General features: G+C 41.7%; 1 non-coding gene across 1 annotated transcript; it reads right to left on the bottom strand.

Annotated features, from left to right (window-relative positions):
* Window positions 1-4,043: 4,043 nt before the first annotated feature.
* LOC120108898 lies at window positions 4,044-4,149 on the bottom strand. Its single transcript, XR_005510033.1, has one exon. It is a non-coding gene; the product is annotated as a small nucleolar RNA R71 (small nucleolar RNA).
* Window positions 4,150-14,206: the final 10,057 nt, after the last annotated feature.

The following is a 14,206-nucleotide window of genomic DNA, read 5'->3' on the forward strand; positions in this document are numbered from 1 at the left end:
CTTGTGTTGGTCACGCTCAGTACCCTTATTCTCTAACAAGCACCTGCACTATTACTTCAGTGTCGCCACACTGTGGACTCGAGTGTCGTCCATCCATAAGGAAAGCAATGTGTGCACTGATCGGATCGATCACCGTCCTTGTGATGATCCATTGATCAGGAGCATTCAGAAATTAATCACCAATGATGCATGGCTCAAATTCTTAACTCTTAAGAATACGCATCATCATCTTATTAATTCTTGGACGATTCATAGACACATAAATAATATGAATAGAAAGATGCCTTTATTTATTCAATAATAAATAGTCAAGTACAAAATTATGTCTCTAGAATTAATAATGTGTCAGCCAAAATTGGCTTCTAGGGCATACATCTAACAAGACTTCCTCTTCGATTCCTGATCAAATAATACCAAAAGAAAAAAAAATCAAAAATTAGTAAAAGAGAAAAAAGGAGATAAGGAAAGTAACAAAAAATAGAAAATATTTTTTATTTTATTTTAGATATATATGTATATATATATATTAAAGAGTTTTTTTTTAAAAAAATGAAAAGAAAAACAACTATGCTAGCAATCCCCTAGGGGTTTAAAGCCTTATTGCATATGGTAAATGCAATTGCGATTCCTGCGAAAGTGAGTTAGTTGTTATTTTGCTCGAGGACTAGCAAAATGTAGGTTGGGGGTGTGATAAGTGCTAAATAATGCATAAACTAATATTTTATTCCTAGCACTTATCATTATTTTAATTCACATATTTTGTAAATTCAATTAAAAAATTGTGTTATCTTCATCATTGCATTTTAATAAATTATTAAAGGTAATTCGAGTTTTACTTATTGATTGAGCTTAATGTATGCAGGTCAAGTCACGCTTAATTAGGTAAAACCTAAAACTACACTGCATCATTTCACAATTTTACATCCTCCAGAGTCGACTCCAAGAACTCTTCTCCGAAACCCAGTGCTTCCCATTAATTCCTGACTCTTCACACGTTCACCTAAATTTCTTTCCACTCGTTCCAACTCTTTTTCCACATGATCCAATTCTCCTATTTTAATCTCAAAAACAATAAAATCCCTTCAATTATTTGTCTCCCAGATCTCAAAGCATACCATCTTAATTGCACGGATCCCAAAGCCTTATCCCATCTCAGCCATTCATCTTGCATCCAAGTTACCACGGGTCATTTCCTCCCAACAGCTTATCTCCGCTTCAACTTCTTCCACATACGCCCAAGCCAGTCTTCCCGAGCATCACGGGAGAGCTCTTTCTCCTTATCCCCTGCTCCCAGCCGAATCTATCATCCTCATCCCGTAGCAACCCAAATCTCCCAATCAACTCCTCCCAGCTTCCGATCTCTTCTTCCTTTGGAACAGAGCATCAGCCGTTCACAACAACCACGGTTTTCCCCTCTGTTGAAACAGATCCCATCTCCTCCCGTATCCCATGAACAAAAACCAAGCCTTGCATCCTTATCCAGCCAACGGCAGCACTTCCAAACTCCCCAGCTCCCCTGTTCAGAGTTCATCTCAGCCGTGAACAACAACCCAACGTTTTCCGGACCATCATCCACCTTCGAATCACCTCCCCTGTTCCCAACCGTGTCCAAGCTTATCCACTGCGTTTACATCACGTTCACAACGCGTTCCGGCCGTTCCCTCCTTCCACGAAATCCCAGCAACCGTGACTTCCTCCTAGCAAATCTCTGCGTTCATCCTCCACGTGTCCTCCCTCCCGTCCGCATGAGCCTAGCGACATCAGGATCAGCTTCCAAGAACAACCCAAGCTTTCTTCCGTTCACAGGATCAGCTTCCAGCTCCTCTGTTCCCAGCGGAACAAATCTTATCCCGTTTACAAATCCACACCATCCTCTGTATCAGCCGAATCAAGCATCACGGAAGAGTTTATCCGTTCTCAGCATCCTGATTCTTCTAGCATCATCCTCTCGTTTGCAATCAACCATCCAAAGAACAAATTCCCCTGCGTTCTTCTCGGTGGATAAGCTCCCAGCCAACTCATCTTTGTCGGATCCCCTGTTACAAGAAAACAAAATCTGAGCTTATCCTCACAGGTTGTTCAAGTGATCGGGACCAGAGCCAGTATCTACAACGCAGATTAAGCAGAGATCTTGTAGCTTTATCCCACTTCAATCTATCCTTATCTCAAAGTGAAATAGGGAGGAGGAGAGATGGAGGTGGGCAGCCTATAAAAGGGGTCAAGCATGAACAGAGGATTCATTCATTCTTCTCTTCCGTTCCATTCTTCTTCCCCCATCAAGCTTGGAGTAAGCCGAATCCCATGAAGTCAAGAGAGAGATTATTTTTGGGTATTCTGGGAATGATTTCCCAGAAGAGCTGAGAGGGAGCCGTTTTCAGTGGAAGCTACACCGGAAGGAGACGTCGAAGAGATGGAGGTAGCCATGATGGGAGCCCGCTGCTGTGCTGCTACTGCCGTCCACCATTGCATGGAAGCCTAAGCTCTTCTCTAGGGCCGGATGCAGCCCTAACAAAGGGCCAAGGGTTTTGTATTTGTTTTATTTTTATTCTTGGAGTTGTATAAACTTTATTTTGCTCCTAATGAATATTTTATTTCATCTCATATTTAATTTATGTGATTTTAAGTATGACGTTTATACAACTGTTCTTCATGATCACTAAGTAAATATAAGATAGTCCATGCTTAGGGAAGATGCGGTGTCCTGCCACATTAGTTTAGGGTAGACATTTCATGCCAACTGAAGATGGATTATTTCTAAATTACTTTTATGAATTTCTATTTAAATGCTTATTAGGCTTGTAGTCAATTTGCATGTTAATCCAAGAATAAATTAAAATACAATTAATTCTTGTTCCGATGTTAGTGGTGAATTCCTTGCCCTAGGTTCCCTCAAACTGATAATATTTTAATTACATTTTTTATTAAATTCCTTAGTTTAATTTTCTTCACAAACTCTTCCTTTTAAATATTTTTATTTTTAAGAAAAATAACTGTACCCCAATTCCTGTGGATCGATACCCGTAATCACTATCCTACCAGATACGTGCTATTGCGTGGTCTTTAAAGTTGACTATCAGCACCCCGGGGAGATCCAAAGGCTTCGATCGACTCATAACTTCGTGTGGATACCTGTTGAGGCCAGACGCGTGTGCGGCTTCCACTGAACCCTCATCAAATACCACGTAAATCAGATTTGCGGAGACCACTAACCCACACAAGGTGAAGATCTGATCTTCTTAATCATGATTTTAAAATAATTTAATAATAATTTAATCCTGATCTATCTACAAAAGGTTTTAAAATACGTTAATGCGATGAACGGGATATGCACAGGTCTTTCCGCTGCATATCTAAAAATTTTTGAATTTTCAGCGGCATGTGATAGATCCTAACATCGTGACCCCTCCACTTACCTGGGAGCTTACCTGGTCAACTCGGTTCATTAGACCGGATTGGAGGCTTAGGTGCCCTCTTCAAACCGGTTAGGAGCTATCACAAGAATTGATGTGTTTTTCTTTTATTGCATGCTTGATTGATCAAGTACTAGTGTATGCAAGGGAGTCGTTCTAGAGTACGTGACCTATTACCTTTTGATCCTGAAATAGAACGGACCCTTAGGAATATTCGAGCTGAGATCAGAACATTAGAATCATCCCCATCTCCTAAGATGGCTGAAGAACAACCCAAACTCCTGAGGGAGTACTTTACTCCCACCATTTACACTTCCCCATCTTGCATTCGATTACCTGAAGTAGCAGCGGTACAATATGAAATAAAGTCTAGTGTGATCCAAATGCTCCCATCTTTTTATGGGCTCACCAGCGAAGACCCATATAAATACTTAGATGAATTTCTTGAGATATGCACCACTGTCAAGATTTAGAACTTCACTGATGATGCTCTGAAACTTAGATTATTTTTCTTCTCCCTTAAAGATAGAGCCAAGCAATGGCTAAATTCTTTAGAAGCCAATTCGATTCATTCTTGGGATCAAATGCAACAAGAATTTCTTAAAAAATACTTTCCCATAGCAAGAACGAACCAGTTTAGACGTGCCATCACGAGCTTCTCCCAAACTGAGGGAGAAAACTTTCATGAAACTTGGGAGAGCTTTCGGGACCTAATCCGTAAATGTCCACATCATCAAATACCTAAATGGCAGCTAGTGCAATGTTTCTATGACGGATTGACTGAACAAAACCGTCAGATGATCGATGCCGCATGCGGGGGGACTTTCATGCTTCAAAATGAGCATGAAGCATGGCAATTATTTGAAAATCTTAATGAAAATTCTCTCCACCATGCTTCCTGTTCTCGTCAAGCACCCCCCAAGTTTCCAAAGAAAAGGGACCATTTGTGAAATAAGTCATTCTATGGACCTATCTAGCAAGGTAGATGTATTGTCCCATAAGATTGACCGACTGATGATAGGAGGACATTTCGTTAACTCTCCCCAAGCATAAGTGTGTACAATCTGTTCTAGCCCATCCCACCCTATTCATGAGTGCCCCTCAGCGCCCCAATTCCCCGAACTCGTGCAGGAACACATCAATGCTGCTCAAACACAGCCCAGACCAGGTAATGACCCATTTTCCAATACATATAACCCGGGATGGTGGAATCATCCAAATTTTTCTTGGAGGCAGCAAGCTTCGAATACTGCCCAACCCTACTTCCAAAATTTTCAAAACCCTCAGAATTTTCAAACCCCATAAAATATTCAACCCTACTGTTCCTCGACTCAATTTCGACACACTCCTCCTCCACCCCATAGAAACACAACCTTTGAGGAGAAAGTGTTAACCGCCCTTCAAGGTTTGGAAACCATTGCACAATTAGTGCACTCTCACACGCAATCCATCGCCAAGCTAGAATTCCAAATGGGGCAACTAGCTAATGCACTGAACAAGCGAGAGGAAGGAAAGCTTCCAAGCCAACCACTTAGTAATCCTAGGGGACAATACATGGCTCAAGAAAATCAACTAAATACAATTCATCATGAACAAGCCAATGCTTTGACTATCCTAAGGAGTGGACGTGTAGTAGACAATAAGATTGGAGAGGATAACAATAAGGAAGGTGAAGAAGAGGATAGAAATGTGTCAAATGAAAATCTAAAAACTTCTTCTTCTTCTTCAGCTAGTCCACCTTCTGCCAAAACTCACATCCCAAAGGCCCCATTTCCTGAAGCTCTTAATTCACCCTCTCCCTTTGGCAAAAAGAAAACTTCACTAGAAGAGATGATGGCGGTTTTCAAACAAGTCAAAATCAACCTTCCGCTTCTTGATGCTATTAGACAAGTTCCCTCCTATGCCAAATTTCTCAAAGACCTTTGTACACAAAAGCGAAAATCTAGGACACATGTGCCTAAAAAGATTTTTCTAACTGAGCAAGTGAGTTCTATTCTCCAACACAACACCCCTCTGAAATTCAAAGATCCTAGTGCTCCCACCATCTCCTGTGTCTTAGAAAATAATTTCATTGATCGAGCACTCTTAGATCTAGGGGCAAGTGTCAACCTTTTACCTTACTCAGTTTATAAGAAACTTGGGTTAGGTGAGTTAAAACCAACCTCGGTATCCCTTCAACTGGCTGATCAATCTGTAAAAATACCACGTGGGATAATTGAAGATGTTCTTGTCAAGATAGACAAATTCTATTTTTCAGTAGATTTCATCATCCTTGATGTGGAACATGAGCCTAATCCTAAGAAACAAATCCCCGTGATCCCTGGGCGCCCCTTTTTAGCAACAGCCAATGCGTGCATCAATTGTAGAACGGGGGTAATGAACATATCATTGTTAGATGTATGCCCTAGAAGCCAATCTGGCTGACACATTGTTAATTCTAGGACATAATTTTGTACTTGACTATTTATTATTGAATAAATAAAATGTATCTTTTTCATTCATATTGTTTATATGTTTATGAATCGTCCAAGAATTAATAAGATGATGATGCATATTCTTAAGAGTTAAGAATTTGAGCCATGCATCATTGGTGATTAATTTCTGAATGCTCCTGATCAATGGATCATCATGAGGACGGTGATCGATCCGATCAGTGCACACATTGCTTTCCTTATGGATGGACGAGACTCGAGTCCACAGTGTGGCGACACTGAAGTAATAGTGCAGGTGCTTGTTAAGAACAAGGGTACTGAGCGTGACCAAGACAAGAAGTTACTTGGATGTCTATCCACTCGTCAGTGACTTGCTTGATGTTGCAGTAGTGTGACTGGTCCTTTGACCTGCGGTGCTTCGGCTACTCACAGTGAGGTTATTGTAGTTTGATTGCACGTATACATGGTCTCCAGACATACGGGTCCATGCAGTGTAGATTGGCTGCAATAGGTTCACTGTAGGAGTAGGGTATGCACCTATATGGAATCTATCGACCTTGGTAGATAAGGAGAGATCCTATGTGATTTATAAGACTGAGTTCGTAAGACCTCGACTGGGGCAGATTGTACAGTGGAGAAAGAGTTTTCCACTCTCGAGCTTAAGTCGAATAAATCTTGATATATGACAGACGATGGGTTTGACGAGTTGTCCATGACCTCTGTCCTGTAGGGATCCACGATAGTAGGACTATATCATACGATAACTACATCTAGAGGTTCATCATTTCATTCTGCTGGGTAGCCACTACATGCTGCTAGGTGTCACTGGTGGATGGTGAGACTCACAGGAAATATCTCGATGATCGATAAACCCTGATGAGTTGAGTTGGAACTGTTCCAACCCATTGAAAGGAGTTTTCAATAATATTGTTATAGAGATCGCAATATATCTCACTACCAGTCAGAATAGAACCTATGGGGTCACACACACTAGAGGTATTGACCGATCCGATGGTTGAAAAGTAATTATGAATCACGAGTAATCAATTCGATTGATAATCAATAGAAGAAGGAACAATGGGAATTGATTAATTGGACTTAAACACAATTTCTACTTGGAGTAGGATTCCTAGAGTCCTAATTGGATTAGGACCGGAAGTCCTACTTGGAGTAGCTGGGAGTCCTACTTGGAGTAGGATTCCTACAATCATAATTAGATTAGGATTTTGAATTCAATTTGAATTTCTACTTAGAATAGGATTCCTAGAAGTCCTAATTGGATTAGGACTATGGATTCAAAGTCGAGTCCTAATTGGATTAGGACTAAAATTAAATAGGTCCTAATGGGATTAGAACTTCTTAAGTCCTAATTAATTATTAATCTAATGAACTATGATGACTCCTAATTTGATTAGGATTAAAGGGTTCAATTGAGTCATGGTTCAATCAAATCCTAATTAGATTAGGACAATCCTCTTTAGAAGAGGATTGAACCACCTAGGGTTAGACCCCACGCCCCACTTGATTAGATCAAGTGGGGGCATGCGTGATGAAGGGTTAGGAAGAGGTGTTGGCCGAAATCAAAGAGAAAAGAAGAGGGGCGTGCGCCCCTCCTCTTGGTTCTTAAAAGGAAAATAATGAAGCTCCTAAAAGGTAGGAGCTCCATATGCCTTTATAAGGACCAAAAGGCCAAACCCTAGAGGCAATTCTTCCTCTCCTCTTCCTTGTGCCGTGAGCCTCCCTCTCCCTTTTTCCTTGGTTCATCTGCAAGCAAGGAGAAAAAAAGAAGAAGGCCTTGGCGGCCTCCTCCTCCTCCTTTCCTCCTTCCAACGCAGGGAAAAGAAAGAAGGCTGCAGGGGCTTTGATCCTTCTCTGATCTTCATCCTTCTTCTTCCTCCTCCCAAGCACAATCAAGAGTTGATCCAAAGGGAGGACATCAGCCATTGAAAGAAGTCTCTGCAAGGGAGCTAGCACCCCGGGGAGATAAGGAAGCCTTGGATCGATTTTTGCTTCGTGTGGATACCCGTAGAGGCCGGACGCGTGAACGGCTTCAAGCGAACCTTCATCCTAAACCACGAACTTTAGTTTGCGGTGATCATCTACCCACACAAGGTGAAGATCTGATCTTCATAATTAGTTTAAAAGTTTTAATTCTAATCTATCTACGAACGGTTTTGAACAACGTTCATAGGATGAATGTCGATCCCGCACATGCCTCTTCCGCTGCCATCTGAAAAGTTTTTTTTATTTTTCTGTGGCATGGGCGGGTTTCCAACAGTGGTATCAGAGCCTAGGCTTCGTAGACTAAGGTTAGAATTAATTATAAACAGGCATGTTAGATCTGAAATTTAAAAAGTTATGTGTGCTGAAATTTTCTGCATGCAAAATTTTTAAGGGTTGCTGATTTTTATGTGATAAAATGATGATTCTATTTGCGTTGTTAATGAGATTACAAAGTTTAGAATCATGATTAGCATAATCAGCAATCCATGTCATAACATAATCAATTAGGTTTCAGATCTGAAAATTATAATTGTTGCATGTGGTGATGATCATTGGATTCAAACCCTTTTGGTATCAATTGTAAAGACCTGCGATGTGATTTGCAATGTCATGTAATTTTTCAGATGCTTGCATGCATCTTATTTGATGTTTTGAGAGGCCTGCGTGCCTCCTAAAAGGGGATGTAATTTATTATTATTTTTATTTTATATCTGGTTATATTTCTGTGATGTGATGTACGTCAACGATCAAGTCAAAGAAAGTACATGAGATGAACGGCGAAAGTGAGCGGTTGATGGCGATTGGATCAAGAGTTAATCAGAGATCGAATCAAGAAAGCTCGGGACCAATTCAAGAGTTGAAGACCATCTGATCGATTGACGTGCATGTGCTTGTAATATGACCTAATTAGAATCCATGATCATCACCTATTTAAAGTTTAGCTTTATTTATTGCTGCGATTATAACTGCCTGTGATGTGCTATTTGCATGTGATGCGAATGTGAGCGGGGTAGATAGGTTTACATGTGATGCAAACTAATAGACCAATCCATATGAGACCTAAACTAAAACCTCCTCAATCAAGTCGAGAGTGAACCAACATGAGCGACTCATATTAGATTAATTGATCTAATTGGTGTCTAGGAAAGCAAGAAAGGTGGTTACTTAATTAGGACCTTATTCTCTGAGTAAGGGGAGCCTCCCACTTGCTTACCTAGCCAATTGATCGATTACCTCTTATGAAGAGCTCAAGGTTGCAAACACTAAGACCTGATTAACCGATATTAAGTCCATAGGTCTTCCACCGTAGTAGAGTTGCTAAAGTCTTTCTGATGTTGACTTGTCTCGGCTGGACACAGTGGGCAAGTTGCATTGGGGGCTGGACCTCTCTATAGACATGTGATGTTGTAGGGATAAAGATGGGGTTGGGCACCAATAACTGTTAGGTGAGGACCCAATGACAACTTTATTTCTACGGTTATACGGTGGGTCTGACTTAACTAAGGAATGGGACCAATAACTGTTAGGTGAGGTCTTCATGACTTAGAGACCAAGTAGCATTGCAACATGCTTGAGAAGCATTGTACAAGAGTTGTACACTCATTTATTTATGTGTCACCAATAACTGTTTGTTAGAAAACTCCGATCATGCCGCTGAAATTTAAAAAAAATTCAGATGCAGCGGAAGAGGCATGCGCGGGATCAACCGTTCATGGCATGAACGTTGTTCAAAAACCGTTCGTAGATAGATAAGGATTAAAAACTTTTAAAACCTTTAGAAGATCAGATCTTCACCTTGTGCGGGTAGATGATCACCGCAAACTGAAGTTCGTGGTTTAGGATGAAGGTTCGCTTGAAGCCGTTCAAGTGCCCGACCTCTACAGGTATCCACACGAAGCAGAAACCGATCAAAGCTTCCTTGTCTCCCCGGGGTGCTAGCTCCCTTGCAGAGACAACTTTGGATGGCTGATTTCCTCTCTTTCAATCAACCCTTGATTGTGCTTGAGAGGAGGAAGAAGAAGGAGGGATAGAGAGAAGCGGAACGAAGCCTGCAGCCTTCTTTTATTCTCCCTGCGTTGGAAGGAGGAAGAGAGGAGGAGGAGGCCGCCACCCTTCTTCTTCTTTTGCTCTTGCTTGCGGCTGAACCAAGGAAGAGGAGAGGGAGGCCACGGCTTGGAGGGGAGAGGGCTTCACATGCATTAGGGCGTCAGCCCCCTTTCACCTCCTTATAAAGCATCTAGGGCTCCTACAAGTTAGGAGCCCTAGACCTTTTTCCAAGAGGGGCACCGGCCCCTCTTGTGTTGCCGCACCCATCAAAAAGGAGAGGGGCTGATGCCCCTCTTGCTTGGTTAACCTAATCCTCCTCCAAGGAGGATTAGGTTTCCCTCTCATGGTTTAGCCCTAATCTAATTAGGTTTTAACCAAATCATGAATCAATCAGGTTCAATCTTTGTTATGTTAGATGTATGCCCTAGAAGCCAATCTGGCTGACACATTATTAATTCTAGGGACATAATTTTGTACTTGACTATTTATTATTAAATAAATAAAAGGAATCTTTTCATTCATATTATTTATGTGTCTATGAATCGTCCAAAAAATTAATAAGATGATGATGCATATTCTCAAGAGTTGAGAATTTGAGCCATGTATCATTAGTGATTAATTTCTAAATGCTCCTGATCGATGGATCATCACGAGGACGGTGATCGATCCGATCAGTGCATAGATCACTTTCCTTCTGGATGGACGAGACTTGAGTCCACAGTGTAGGGACACTGAAGTGATAGTGCAGGTGCTTGTTAGAGAACAAGGGTACTGAGCGTGACCAAGACAAGAAGTCACTTGGATGTCTATCCACTCGTCAGTGACTTGCTTGATGTTGCAGTAGTATGACTGGTCCTTTGACCTGCGGTGCTTCAGCTACTCACAGTGAGGTTATTGTAGTTTGACTACACGTATACATGGTCTGTGGAGTGATTGATTAAAACCCCATTTGATTTTAATGAGCTCAAAGCATTTGAGTATATCTTGTGATTACTAATGAATTCAATTGAGTGTTTCAGTGAAAATCCTGTCCAAGTGGTTCTAGACTTGGTTCATAGTATTTTGGATAAGTTAAGAAGTCTGCATGAACCAATGTCTGAGACTCGAGTCGACTCCAGAGTATCACGAGTCGACTCCAAGCGTATCAAGTTCACTGGCACGAGCTCGAGTCGACTCCTGTTCAGTACGAGTCGACTCCGACTGAGAACAGACAGAAGGACAGAAAGCTCCAACTCAGAACCTGTCAGCGAGTCGACTCCCGAAGTGCGCGAGTCGACTCCAATGTTCAACGAGTCGACTCCAGGGTAGTAAGAGTCGACTCCAAGAGGAACACAAAGAAAAGTCAGAGAGCAGTTTTCGGGTCTGAGATTCGAGTCGACTCCAGTGGAACGCGAGTCGACTCCGATGGATGGCAAGTCGACTCCAAAGAAGGTGAGAGTCGACTCTCAGCGGTATACAAAGAAAAGGTCAGAGAGCATTTTATGGACTCTGAGATTCGAGTCGACTCCCGCAATACGCGAGTCGACTCCGAGACTGTGCGACCATCGACAGACAGAAAACCATGTTACTGCCTCTGAGATTCGAGTCGACTCCCAGACAGCTCGAGTCGACTCTAAGACAAGCTTCACGTCAAAAGGCAGAAGATCAACTTTCGGAAACTGAGAGCCGAGTCGACTCCAAGGAAGTTCGAGTCGACTCCAAGACTGGATGAGCCAAAAGACAGAGAATCGGGAGTTCGGGCTCTGAGATTCGAGTCGACTCCAAGGACAGTCGAGTCGACTCGAGTGGACAAAATTCAAAATTGGATCCACGGACTTTAGTGGATGAGCCGACTCCAAAATTGCCAGGTCAGCTCCAGAAGTTGGCGAGTCGACTCCAGGTCAAGACAAGTCGACTCCCAGTCGTGAAGGCAACTTTAATTCGAATTTGGAACAGTTGCCGAGTCGACTCCGGAAAAGCTTGAGTCGACTCCCGCTACAGCCGAGTCGACTCCTGATCGCGCGAGTCGACTCCAACCCACCAACGGTCATATTGTCAGGCTGCACAGAGTGTGCAGAACGGGCAGAAAAAGCAGTGTAACGGCTAGTTTCCGTGGGGGTTGGCTTAAATAGCCACAGAAGACTATAGCAAGGTAGAGAACAACCATTCCACTCCAAGCATTCAAGCTTTCAACTCTGCAACTAGTTCTTCAACGAAAAAGAGGGAAGATCTGCAATAACTGCATCCAACTACATCTTCCCAACATTTAAAGCTACCTCCTCCTGCATTCAAGTCGACCACTCATTCAAGAGGAGACCGGAGTTCAAGAAGCCTTTCCTCTTCTCCAGCTTAAAAGCGTTTGAGGGCTTCTAAACTCCTTTTTGTTTATATTGTTTTACATCTGCTTTTTGAGAAGCTTATTTTCTGTTTTCTTTCTACACATTTGTATTTACTTGGTTCAATCAGGGGATTGAATCAAGGGGATTAAGGTTGGTTGGTGAGCCAAGTTAAAACCAACGTGTGTAAGGGTTTGATTGTGAGCCCGGAAAAACAATCGGGGTTGGTTCTAGTCGGTGAGCCTGGAAAAACCGACCGAGTTCGTTGTGAGCTCGTAAAACAACAAGTTTGGTTGTGAGCTTGCAAAACAACCGGCTGTAATCCAAGGGGGTTATAGTGAAATTCCCAAGTGAGACTTGGGGAGTGGACGTAGGAGCAAGGGTTATCTCCGAACCACTATAAAACCTTGTGTTTGTGATTGATTGGCTCTTTTCTTCTTACTCTCACATCACTCACAGCACTTAGGATTAATTAAATAACTTGCAATAGTTTTTAATTAATCATCCATAAGTTTTAAATATCTAAATTAATTTTAAAACCCAATTCACCCCCCCTCTTGGGTTGTCTATCTGGGCAACAAGTGGTATCAGAGCCAAAAACTCTTCCACTCAAGAGTTAAAAGATCAAAATGACAACCCCATTTGGATCTTCTCACATTGAGGGTCAGTCCACCCAAAGACCCCCTTTCTTCAATGGATCCGACTACTCATACTGGAAGGCTAGGATGAGAATATTCATCCAAGCCCAAGACTATGAGATGTGGACCATTGTAGTGAATGGCCCATACATCCCATCCACATATGTAGAGGGTGTTAAGGTACCCAAATTAGAAAAGGATTGGGATGAACATGACATGAGGAAGGCACAATTAAACTCTAAAGCTATGAATGTGTTTTATTGTGCCTTAGACCGTAATGAATTCAATAGGGTTTCAACTTGTAATTCTGCAAAAGAAATTTGGGACAGACTTGAAGTGACCCATGAGGGCACGAATCAAGTCAAGGAATCCAAAATAAACATCTTGGTTCATAAATATGAACTATTTAAAATGGATTCAAATGAAACAATCACATGCATGTTCACTAGGTTTACTGATATTGTCAATGGCCTAAAAAGCCTTGGCAAGAACTATACTAACAGTGAGCTTGTCAGGAAAATCCTTCGGTGTCTACCAAGGTCGTGGGAAGCTAAAGTGACGGCAATCCAAGAAGCCAAGGACTTGAACAAGCTACCACTTGAGGAGTTTCTTGGATCCCTTATGACGCACGAGCTCACCATGAAACAACACAACGAGGAAGAGTCCTCCCATAAGAAAAAGGTAATAGCTTTAAAATCTACTTCATCTAACAAAGACTTATCTTGCAGTAGCAGTAGTGAAGAAGAAGAAGATGAGGAAGATGGTGGTGAGGCACTTCTTGTGCGCAAGTTCAAGAAATTCATCAACCACAAGAAGTCCTATCATCAAAGGAGAGGCCCCTCAAATTCCTACCGCAAGGACAAAGGTAAGAAAAGAGAAAATGAGGGGATTGGGTGCTATGAGTGCAAAAAGCCGAGACACATCAGAGCTGAGTGTCCCTTACTAAAGAAGGGCAGCAAGTACAAGAAGAAGAAGAAAGCCCTTGTCACCACCCTATCGGACTCCGACGCATCATCTTCATCATCGGATGAAGAACAAGAAGAGAAGGCCAATTTCTGCTTCATGGCCAAAACGAGGTAACTTCCGATACGCATTTTGATTTTACATTTGATGAACTTTATGATGCGTTTAATGAATTAATGATTGAATATAAGAATATAAATGTTAAAAACAGAGAACTAAAAGTAACTAACCAAACTTACATTCATAAGCATGATTCATTAATTAAGGATAAAGATAATCTTACCAAAGAAAATCTAGAACTTAAGACAAGCAACCAACTCTTAATTAAGAAGACTAACACCTTAACGAAAGATAATGAAAAACTAACTAAGGAACTTTCAGAACTTAAAAACCATAAA

The sequence above is a fragment of the Phoenix dactylifera genome, unplaced genomic scaffold, assembly GCF_009389715.1.
Source record: "Phoenix dactylifera cultivar Barhee BC4 unplaced genomic scaffold, palm_55x_up_171113_PBpolish2nd_filt_p 001624F, whole genome shotgun sequence".
NCBI classification, from domain to species: domain Eukaryota; kingdom Viridiplantae; phylum Streptophyta; class Magnoliopsida; order Arecales; family Arecaceae; genus Phoenix; species Phoenix dactylifera.